Source organism: Sitophilus oryzae, unplaced genomic scaffold (genome assembly GCF_002938485.1).
Source record: "Sitophilus oryzae breed Bouriz unplaced genomic scaffold, Soryzae_2.0 scaffold_1624_pilon_pilon, whole genome shotgun sequence".
NCBI classification, from domain to species: domain Eukaryota; kingdom Metazoa; phylum Arthropoda; class Insecta; order Coleoptera; family Curculionidae; genus Sitophilus; species Sitophilus oryzae.
This window is the reverse complement of record NW_022146308.1, coordinates 1,146,326-1,157,071: the sequence shown is the minus strand read 5'-3', so window position 1 is coordinate 1,157,071 and position 10,746 is coordinate 1,146,326. Positions and strand designations below refer to the sequence as shown.

General features: G+C 32.7%; 1 pseudogene; it reads right to left on the bottom strand.

Annotated features, from left to right (window-relative positions):
- Window positions 1-2,543: 2,543 nt before the first annotated feature.
- Window positions 2,544-6,807, bottom strand: LOC115880483 (annotated as a pseudogene).
- Between the last annotated feature and the right edge of the window lie 3,939 nt (window positions 6,808-10,746).

The window sequence follows — 10,746 nt, the reverse complement described above, 5'->3', positions numbered from 1 at the left end:
ATCATTTGTACTTCGTTTCAGTTACGTATTGCTCGGGTCCAGACCAAACAGACAAAAACATTAAAGACAGAAAACATTCATGTTTTACGACAAAGTTATGATAAATCCAATACATTTCTGCGGTACACAATGCCATTTTTGTTTTGTTTCAAAATTCGAAGGCTTTTCAATGTCCCGTCTCGAGTCGGTAAAAATCAAAGTGTCTACGTTTTGTTCGTATATTTTACGACAAGTTGTCGGCGCAGTGTGGATGGCGTGTGCTGCCAACAATAGGAGACCAGTGAAATCACACATGGTTAATAAAACACACTCGCAACAACCAAACTTTTGACTTTATTTCTTCTGAATGATTCTTCTCCGGTTTATCTTGTCAAAATTCTCCATTTTTATTGCGGTTTATCTTTATCTCAAATCATAATTTACTTTTATAGCCTTGGACTGGCATTAAGAGATGCGTAGAGTTTAAATCTTCAGAAAAATAAAGCTTAAAAAAATTCTGTCTTTTGAATTTCTTCAGTCAAAATAACTTAGAATGAACTTTCCTCTATTCTCTAATATTTACTTTTAACTATTTGATATTGTTTTAGCGAAATATATTAAAATAATTTTGCTCAAATAAATATATAATGTTTTTATATATATTTTTTTTAAATTTTTTTTATGGATTTTGACTCTGGCCATGCTCTGGCCCAAACGACAATATGACAACGGATTCGGTAGAAAGGTGATGTCAAATACGACAATTTAGTGTATTATTTGCCTAGATTATTTGATATCACATATTTGGTATACAGGGTGCGTCTCATAAGTGGCTCACCCGCTCACCCCTATAACTTTTTTATTTTTTCAGACAAATCAACGAAATTTGGTATGTTAGTATAAAAATAAATTATCATTGACTGACGCATTCATTTGTTTTTCGTCACTTCTAGTCACTTCCTGTTTCACCGGAAATAACTACAACTTTTGATTTTTAAATGACACTCTCGGTATATTTTGACTTTATTCGAGAGAAAAAGATACTCTGTATAGAATGACATATCATATGTCAACTTTTGTCATTTTCGCATATGGTTTATTTGAAATTGTAACATGCGGTTCATAACGACAAATTGACACGAAATACCAAGTGTGTGGTACCAAATTATTCGTAAAAAATGCTTTTTCCAAATATGCTAATGAGCCACCCTTGTTCCATTTGAAAAAATTGATTAAAATTACGATTTGGGTATATTTTAACCGGCCAGAACAAAACACGAAAAACATTAGACAATCAAATATATTTTTCCAAGGCTCCTTGATTAAAAATTAGTGTTTTAATAGAGCCATGGCACTCTAGATTGAAATTTTAAATACCTACGATTTTTTTTAAACGAAAATGTCAAAAGTTGACATATCATATGTCAACTTTTAATATTCAATTATTAGTTAACTTATTATATTCAGAGTTGTTTTCTATAGAATAAAGTAAAAATATATCGAAAGTGCCATTTAAAAATCAAAAGGTGTTTTCATTTCCGGTGAAACAGGAAGTGGCCAAAAACAATTGAATTAAATACTAACATACCAAATCTCGTTGATTTAAGGTACATTCGGGCCTCAGCCGCGGCGTCGAGCGGCGCGTCGCGTCCGCCCCATTGAACTCGAACCCCGACGCTCAGCGGACGCTAGCTCAACGCCAAACGCGACGCTGTCTGCTTGAACGGTCTAATTTAAGTTAAATGAATTGATTCCATTTCGACACGCGGACGCGACGCAAACGCGACGCGACGCTCGACGCTCTCAGCCTGTATGTACCTTTATATGAAAACATTAAAAACTTAATATGGCAAGTCATCAAAATAGTTTGTATAGTCAGTTAGGTAAATAAAAGATTAATATTTTTTGGCAATTCGAAGATTTTTTAATGCACTGTACAATATGATCGAAAAAAGACGTAAGCGATGACTATAAAATGAAGATCGCTGTCATTTTATATGTAAAATTATATAGGGAATGTCATCGATGTTCATTTCCAAGCTAACTGGGCGCCTTTTTTTCAACCATACGATACAGAGTGGAGAATGACAATAAGAAATACGCATATTATTCTGTATCTGACGAGTTGTAAGTACTAGATTTTTAACAAAATTTACCAAAAAAATAATATCATAATAAATTTTACAATAATTATTGACTGCATAATTTATAACTCATAAGAAGCAACAACTATTTGCAGTTATAGATCTTCTAAATTCGATTTATTTTATATTAATTATACAGTGTGTCTAAAAATATTGATATAGAAATATTTATGATATATATTTTATTTTATTTTTATGTATTTTCGAAAATTAAAACCCGAAGTGGAGTTTCTTACTTTCGAAGCTTAGTTGTATATCAAAATAACATATTTATTTGAAAAAACTTTCAAGTGACAAAAATACAGACATTTTTTTTAAGAAATATTTAATTTGGACTATTTTATTTGATCTTTCAGGAATAAGAAACGTTTTGCAAGTATCAAAACTTCTTAGACACTAAAAATACTTTGTTCTCCATAGTTTCCATATAATATTTTAACAAACTGTATATTTTCGTCATAAGAGCAATCAATCGTCAGGTTATTTTCGATGGTGTTCTAATAAATGTCGCTGAAACTTAACGTTTGTGAATTTCCATTGTGTAAATGATGATGTAGATCGTCCAGACTTTGATGGAAAGTCCGTTTTCCATGATGGTCGAACCTGTGGGTGAACTGTTAGGTCCTTGGGATTGAAGGTTATTATTGTTGTTTTGACCGCCTTCTTGTCGCATCAGATTCCGACGCCATTTTGCTCTAGCATTTTGGAACCAAACCTATCAAAAAGAAAAAAAATATATATTAAAATCCCTCTTTATTTTTTGTTTCTCTCACTTAATGCACTCAGTATCTTATTTGAATACGTTTTTATATGGATTTATTTTTTTCCTTAATTCTCTATAATTTTATAGACAGAAAATATACAGGGTGGTAAACCAAACCAAACCAATATATACAAGGAAGCCAAAGCAAGAGTAATGATATATAAAACAAATCTAGAGATCCGAAATGGCAAAGGAGTATGACAGCGAGACGCAATATCCCCAAAGCTGTTTACAGCAACACTAGAAGAAATCTTCCGTCAACTCGATTGGACCAAAAAAGAATTAAGTATAGATGGAATTGCCAGTATTCCTGAAGAACTACAAGCAAATTAACGAACTAAATACAGCCAGCAATAAAGTAGATCTCAAAATGAATTTAGCAGAAACTAAAGTAATGTGCAACGAACTGGAGACAGGAAAGACATTCTAGTAAATAACACAACACTGGAAATAGTAGAAGCATATACAGGGTGGTCCGAACTGTATTCCGGAAACTTCGGCAGTAATATCTGCAGATAAAAATAAGTAGAAAAGTTCTTATAAATGTATGTCCTAAAATGCTTAGTTTCGGAGATACAGGGTGTTGAAGTTTCATTTTTATATTGATTTTTTCCAAATAATTTATTACCTACATATTTTTAACTGGTTTGAAGAGTAATAACTTTTCGTCCGTACCTGTACAAAACTACTAAGTAAAAGAATATAGATTTACCACGTTTTTTGCGTAGAAAAAGTCTCTTAGAAAAAATCGCTACAAGTAATGGTTCTCGAGATATTTGGAATCAAAATTATCAATACCTGTCAACATTGACATACATTAAACATGTTGACTAAATAGTTATTAGACTGAAACCATAAATTTAAAATGTTGTGTGTCAAAAGTTCAACAGAACTGTCTTATCATTTTTTCCAAGAAAAATTTATGATTAATTTAAAAAAATAAAAAGTTCCCAAGATTATCCTTTTAGTCAAATAATTATCTACTCAACATGTTTATTTTATGTCAATAATGACATGTATTGACTGTTTCTATTCTAAATATCTTGAGAACGGTGGCTGGTAACAATTTTTACCAAGAGATATTTTTTTACGTAGAAAATCATGGAAAATTTGATTTTTCACTCAGTAGTTTTATACAGCTGTGGACGCAAAAGTTATTATTCATCAAAAAAGTTAAAATACATATAGGTGGTGCCCCCTACAAATAGGAGTCATATTGACATCAAAATCAAATTTCTCATGTCAAAAAACGCCCAGACACGAATTTTCATCCAAATATTGACGTTACTTCAGAAATTATTTGAAAAAAATCATAATAAAAGTGAAACTTCTACATCCTGTATTTCCGAAACTAAGCATTTTAGGACATATATTTATACGAACTTTTTTACTTGTTTTTATCTGCAAAATATGCTACCGAAATTTCCGGAATACAGTTTGGACCGCCCTGTATACAAAACAGTAAATAGTTTTTTAAAACTCCTCTATAATTTTAGAGAGAGTAAATATACGTCTTAAAACACTAAATACTTTTTGTTGCTTAGATTTAGATTTTAATTCTAATTTTAAAACAATCTTTTTTTTTGAAGAAAACAAAGTTTTCTTCAAATTAGTTAAAAACGGCTTGTCTAAAATTATTCAAATTTGGCACGTATACTCATCGTACATACGTAGATCATGGTACAAAACGTATGTACGACTGTCAAATGACCAGGAGAGCCAATATTTATACATTTCAAATTTGATCCACTCGGTGTATTATGAATTAATCATATACATTTTACAATAGGGATATCAATACTAACAATTATTATAGATTGATATAATTTACCTGAAGAACTCGCTTAGAGACCAGTCTTTTGAGCCAATTGTTTCAGATCTTTTGCATCCGGATTTTGATTGATGGCAAAGTACGTCTTCATAGTTCTGAGCTGGTGATGTTTGAAGGAAGTTCTCATCCTAGATAAAAAAATTAAGTATTTAAGTGAGATTAAAGCGAGGATTCTGCAAATTAAAGTCCCCATCTGTCTATACGAGAGAAAATAGAATGTTATTCAGCGGAAGTTTGAAACACCCCATGGAATGGCTTAACAAAGTGAAGAATTTAAAACAACTTTATAATCAAGGTGCGTTTTATGTCGATAGTTTGTTTTTAGCTCACCTTAATAAGTTTTATTTTTGTTGGAGATATTCGCTTTTGAAGAGATTAGTAAAAATGTACTTATAGCAATTTTAGCATTAAAATCATGCAATTTTTTCGTCCACATTACCACACCTGAAATAGAGTTAATTGTTTTTTAATGTTACTTTCATGGAAAGTCAGAATAATTGCTGGTTGGTAGTATACAGAAGAGAGATGATTTAATTAAAATTCCATGTTCAATTAAAACAAAAATAGTGGGTAGAACTTAAAACCATTTCTGCTTCAGTAACTGCCATAACAAACTGTAATAATATGATTTTTCAATGACAGTGATATTACAAAATCTATAAACACTAATTCATTGCTATGTTGATATGGACCAAAAGGACCAAAAGCAAAGGTATGCTTAATGCTAATTGTTTTGTAAATCGTAACTGTTTTTTTTCAAAAGCGAATGTCTCCAATAAAAATGAGCTATTGAAATGAATCAAAAACAAATTATCCAGAAAAGACCGCTTTGATGATACCATGGTTAGAACAAAAAATATTAAACTAAACACTTAAATCTAAAACTATAACAAAAATATTTCCTCTTTAAAATACTTGAAAATTTTAAGGTGTCCATTTTGTGTGCCGTTCAGAGTATATAATCCTTATATTCTCAAATAATTTCTATCGTTTTCATTTTGTACTTGCTTTAATATTAGAAGTAAAACAATGAAAAACCAGAAAACTCGAAATAAGCAATAATTATGTAGTCATGTCATTATCATTGTAAAGCTTCATTCAGGACCTCACAATTAGTGGAATAAATTAGTGTTTTCAATTACACTTTATACTTTTTAGTTTACGATCATTCACAATGTCTAATAAACAATTAAAATTAACAGAATATCCTAGCAACAGCTTGCGGTAATCAGTTGTATCCATAGAGAAAGCCTATTATTTAGCTTATAAAACAATAATAAACTTTTGATTTCCAACCATATTTTCTCTTGACGGATATTAATCAAAGGCCAAGATGACATTTTTCGCAAATTTTGAAGTATAATTAGTGAAAAGTTAAAAGTTTGGTAACTTTTTTCTCAGGCTTTTTCCACTAATGGAAAATTCCTACCACTAATTTTGACGTTCTGATGCCTACATTCAAATTAGAGGAACACACTTCTATTGCTCTTCTAATTGAAACCATAAATTTATTCCACTAATTGCTAGGTTTAGAATGAAGCTTTAGGCCATTGTCATTGTCCAAAATGTCCTTCATTAAAGCAAGCCTTTAACTATAATCGACTTTTTGGGGAATTTTGATTTTGTCAATTGCAGTTGTTGTCTTTTCGATTAATTTTTTCATTTTGTTCAATTATATTCGGATAATTCTCCTTCGGTTGTTTTTGGACAATTTTCATAGATCCATTATTATTTACGTACCTTTTCGTCCTCTGCGATTGGTGGCCATTATTGGACGCCGGTGATGTCACCGACGACTCGTACGACAACGATTCCATAGAGGAGGACAGGTCACCCTGATGGAGCATTTCTGAAACAAAAGCGAAAACTAAACTATCGACGGACGTATAAGCCTTTCGACAATATGGCGGGCAAAAAAAACCGACCGAACAATAGCATATTTGTTGTTTCTGTTTCCTTTTCTTTCCCTGTGCGTTTTTTATTCCTTTTTTCGAGTTCGGACATTTCGAAAGCCGACGAACAAAAGAGAGGCGATTGTGTTTGCCTATTTGGAAGCGAAACAGAACGGTAACAAGAAGGGACTCGGCCATTGTTTACAAATGTGTGTACCTACGGTTGAGACGGTTATTTGAAATTTGCAGCGGCTTTGAGATATTTATCGAGGGAATCGACGGAGTATGTTGATTTATTTTTCCCTTTCTGGTTTTGTATAGATTTGTTTTGTATTTATGCATTATAATAACATAAAAATATAACATATTAAAAAGGCTCTGATATGGTAGAATGTAGAATGTTTGGGATTACAGATCTACTGTGTATCCCCCTTCCTTAAGTTTAGAGAGTTATAACTCATCATACAGTCTTAGAGCTTAAACAAAAGCCTGCATGTACCTGACTACACAGAGGCTAGCTGTCGATCTCCGACATCAGCCGTACCAAAGTTATGGTACGAACAATTGTCGTCTCGGCGTACTCGGTGATGAGGTGTTCTGATGTTTCCCCATTTTCCCCACAGAATCTGCATTCGCTGTTGTTTCTTAGCTTCAATCTATTGTGGTGTTCGTTGAGGAAACAGTGTCCTGTTAAAAACTCGGTGACGGTCCGAAGATTGTCCTTACTTAAATCAATGAAAATCTTTAATTTTTCTCGTTCTGAGAAATTTCTTCAAGTGTCTTAGACCGATGGAGGATTCCCACTCCAGGTTAAGGAGAGAGTCTTCCAGGTTCTTGAGTTCCCCTTTAAGTTGGTTTCCACTTGGAAAGCAGAACAGTTCTGGTCTAGTCAATGGAGAGTTTGCTACTTTTCTAGCTAGATCGTTTGCTTTTGATGAGTAGGAGGACTATATTTTTTTTGCCTAATTTGTTCAGCTTCTCTATGCATTCTTTGACCAACTTGGAATTGATGGTTACTGAGTTGATCGCTTTTAGTGCTGCTTGATTATCGGATAAGATGGCTATTTCCTGTTTTCGATAGTTTATCATTTCTAGATGTATTAGTTATTAGAAATACTATTAATTGCCTGGAATTTGATATCTGTAGAAAAAATACCATTACATGCCGATATGTTCCTAATGAATCGTGTTATAGTGTTGAACATAAGATTTTTTGTTTAAATTTCTTAGTTTATAGATTACTTAGTTTTCCATTTACCAACGAAAAATATGAAATAGAAAGAAATTACATTAGAAATGTAGCTCAGTGTAATGGATATGCTTCTTCATTAGTTGATAAAATAATTAGAAAACGAGGAGATAGGTCAAAATATTTATATTATAAGAATATTTTCAAAATAATCTATCTCAGATAAATTGTACATACGCACCTTTCGATAGCGTTGATTTCTATCTAAAGAATGCTTAAGTAGGTGCCCATTTGAGTATACCTATATGCTAGTTTATGTCAAGATACAAAAGCATGTTATTGCCATAAATATCATGCCTTTGTATCTTTTGTATCTTTGAATATAACTTTTTGATAATATTGTATATTATGTACTTTCTATCAAGCTAAACCAAACCAAACAAGCTCTCATTAGGATGTAGTAAATTTTTTAACTAATTAACGAATTCAAATACTAGGCCCGAATTCTGGAACTTTGACATAAAAGCGTTACGCTTGTAAAGCGGTAAGCGAAAGTATTCGAACGCCAAGCAGTCGATTTTGGTATTCTCGTTACTGTGCGAATCTTATAAAAAGGTGCGAATCGTGTTCTGGATACGCGTTGAGCACATATTGACAGCATCGCAATTTCTCAGGTATCTGACAGTCAAATATGGATAAAACAATGAATAATGTTAATGTTACGTGAATTTCATAACTTATATATTGTTGAGTTTATGTCAACATATTTTTCTATGGATATGTCATCAATCTTATTATACGAGGGAAAAATATTAACGTCATAAAACGTTACGCTTTCAAAGCGGTGAGCGCAAGTATTCGATCAGCGAAACGCAAGGCAGTCGATTTTGGTATTCTCGTTGCCATGCGAATCGTGTTCTGTATACGCGTTGAGTACATATTGGCAACATCACAATTTTTAATGTAGTTAATCAAAGCTAATAGTCAAAAGTTAATAACTGACGGATGTAACAATGAAAAATGTCAATGTTACGTGATTTTCATAACCTATTGTTGAGTTGACAACCTATTTTTCTATGGATATGTCATTATTCTTATTATACGAGGGAAATGTTGAAAACGCTTCTCAGCATTTTAGATGTTTTGAACAGTATTTATAGCTGTCAAATCGTAAATTTACCGTTAATTATCAATTACTTATTGTGAGAATTTATAGAAGAAGTAGTAATTTTCACTAAAGAGCAACATAACGCACAAAATCACATTTTTTTCGATTTTCACTGACAGTTCGACAAGCAAAACGATTCTTTAAGGCAACCATTTTCAAAGCGCTAAGCGCAATCAGTAAAGACGCTAAGCGCGTCAGACGAGAAAATCGAAATCGCTAAATAAGTGCGCGCTCAGCGAAAATTAACATCATATACGCTGAGCGTCTAAAAGCGCTTAGCGTTTTCAAAGTTACGTCTTTACTGATTGCGCTGAGCGCTTTGAAAACGGTTGCCTTAAAGGATCGTTTTGCTTGTCGAACTGTCAGTGAAAATCGAAAAAATTGTGATTTTGTGCGTTGTCTTGCTCTTTAGTGAAAATACTACGTCTTAAATTCCTCAATAAGTGATTGATATTTTACAACTTGGCAGCTATAAATATTGTTCAAAACATCGAAAATGCTGAGAAGCGTCTTCAAAACTTCCCTCGTATAATAAGAATAATGGCATACCGCTTTGAAAGCGTACCGTTTTTATGTCAAAGTTACAGAATACGGGCCCTGGTCTACTGATAATTATCGTAAAGCATACAAATCTAACTTTAACAAATATAATTTAAAAAAAAACGCTTATTCAAAGCAGCAACCGAATTATTTCCACTCTGGCAGCTCGGCCGTTGTTTCACGCCACCGTCAAAACCAGAAAGAAATAAAACCAAAAACACAAAAATTCAACACATATACATACGCGCACGTATAAGGACGAGGTGCAAAATTAATAATATTTACGTTAAGCCACGTTCACGTGAAGCACCCTCGAACCGAGCGCGGAGCGCGCCGCCAGCACGTTCGAGTGCCTTCGACGTTTTCATTAGGGCCGACAAGATGGCGGACGACGACGCCCAGCGCACCGACGCTGTACGCTATTATACGCTGGCGTATAGTGTATAATGATATAAAAACGAACGCGAGGGGTATATTGAAATGCGTGTACTGTAATCATAAGTGGGTCGTTCTTAGAGTTGAGTATTATATTTGGTCGTCGACCATAGATAGTGGCGGTGAACCCCCAAAATTTAATGGCTTTTCTTAAGAAAAAAAAACTTTGTTCTATGACTCTGACAAATACTACTATGTACTTCTAATATTTTTTAAGTTAATTATGGCTGGGTTTATATACAGGGTGTCCCAATATTCCGTGACAAAGAACTACTATTTTTACAGGCACCTTAAAATTTTTGATGTATTTTAAAGTTTATATTTATATTTAAAGATCTCGTTGGCCGATTTTTATGACTTTTAAGCAATTTGTAGATAAATTATTTGAATATTTAGTATCTCTTTCTAAATTAAAAAAAAGTTTCCGTCTGTGAATTATACAAAATGTTGATATTTTGATGGAAGTTTGAAACACCTTGTTGAGTATGTTAACAAAGCAAAGAATTTAAAAATAATTTTATCATCTAAATACGTCTTTTCTCGATAGTTTGATTTTTGTTCATCTCAATAGCTTTATTTTTATTGGAGATATTAGTTGTTGAATAAGGCAGTAACGATTTACTGCAATTTTTGCATTGAAAGTATGTCTTTGCTTTTGGGTCCCATCAGGGCCATCAACACGCTCATAAAACAGTGTTTATCGTTTTTGTAATGCCACTGTCATTGAAAAGTCATATTATTCTTGTTTATTGACACTTACTCTAGTAGAGATGGTTTTAACTTCTCAAGTATCGGCTATTGCTAC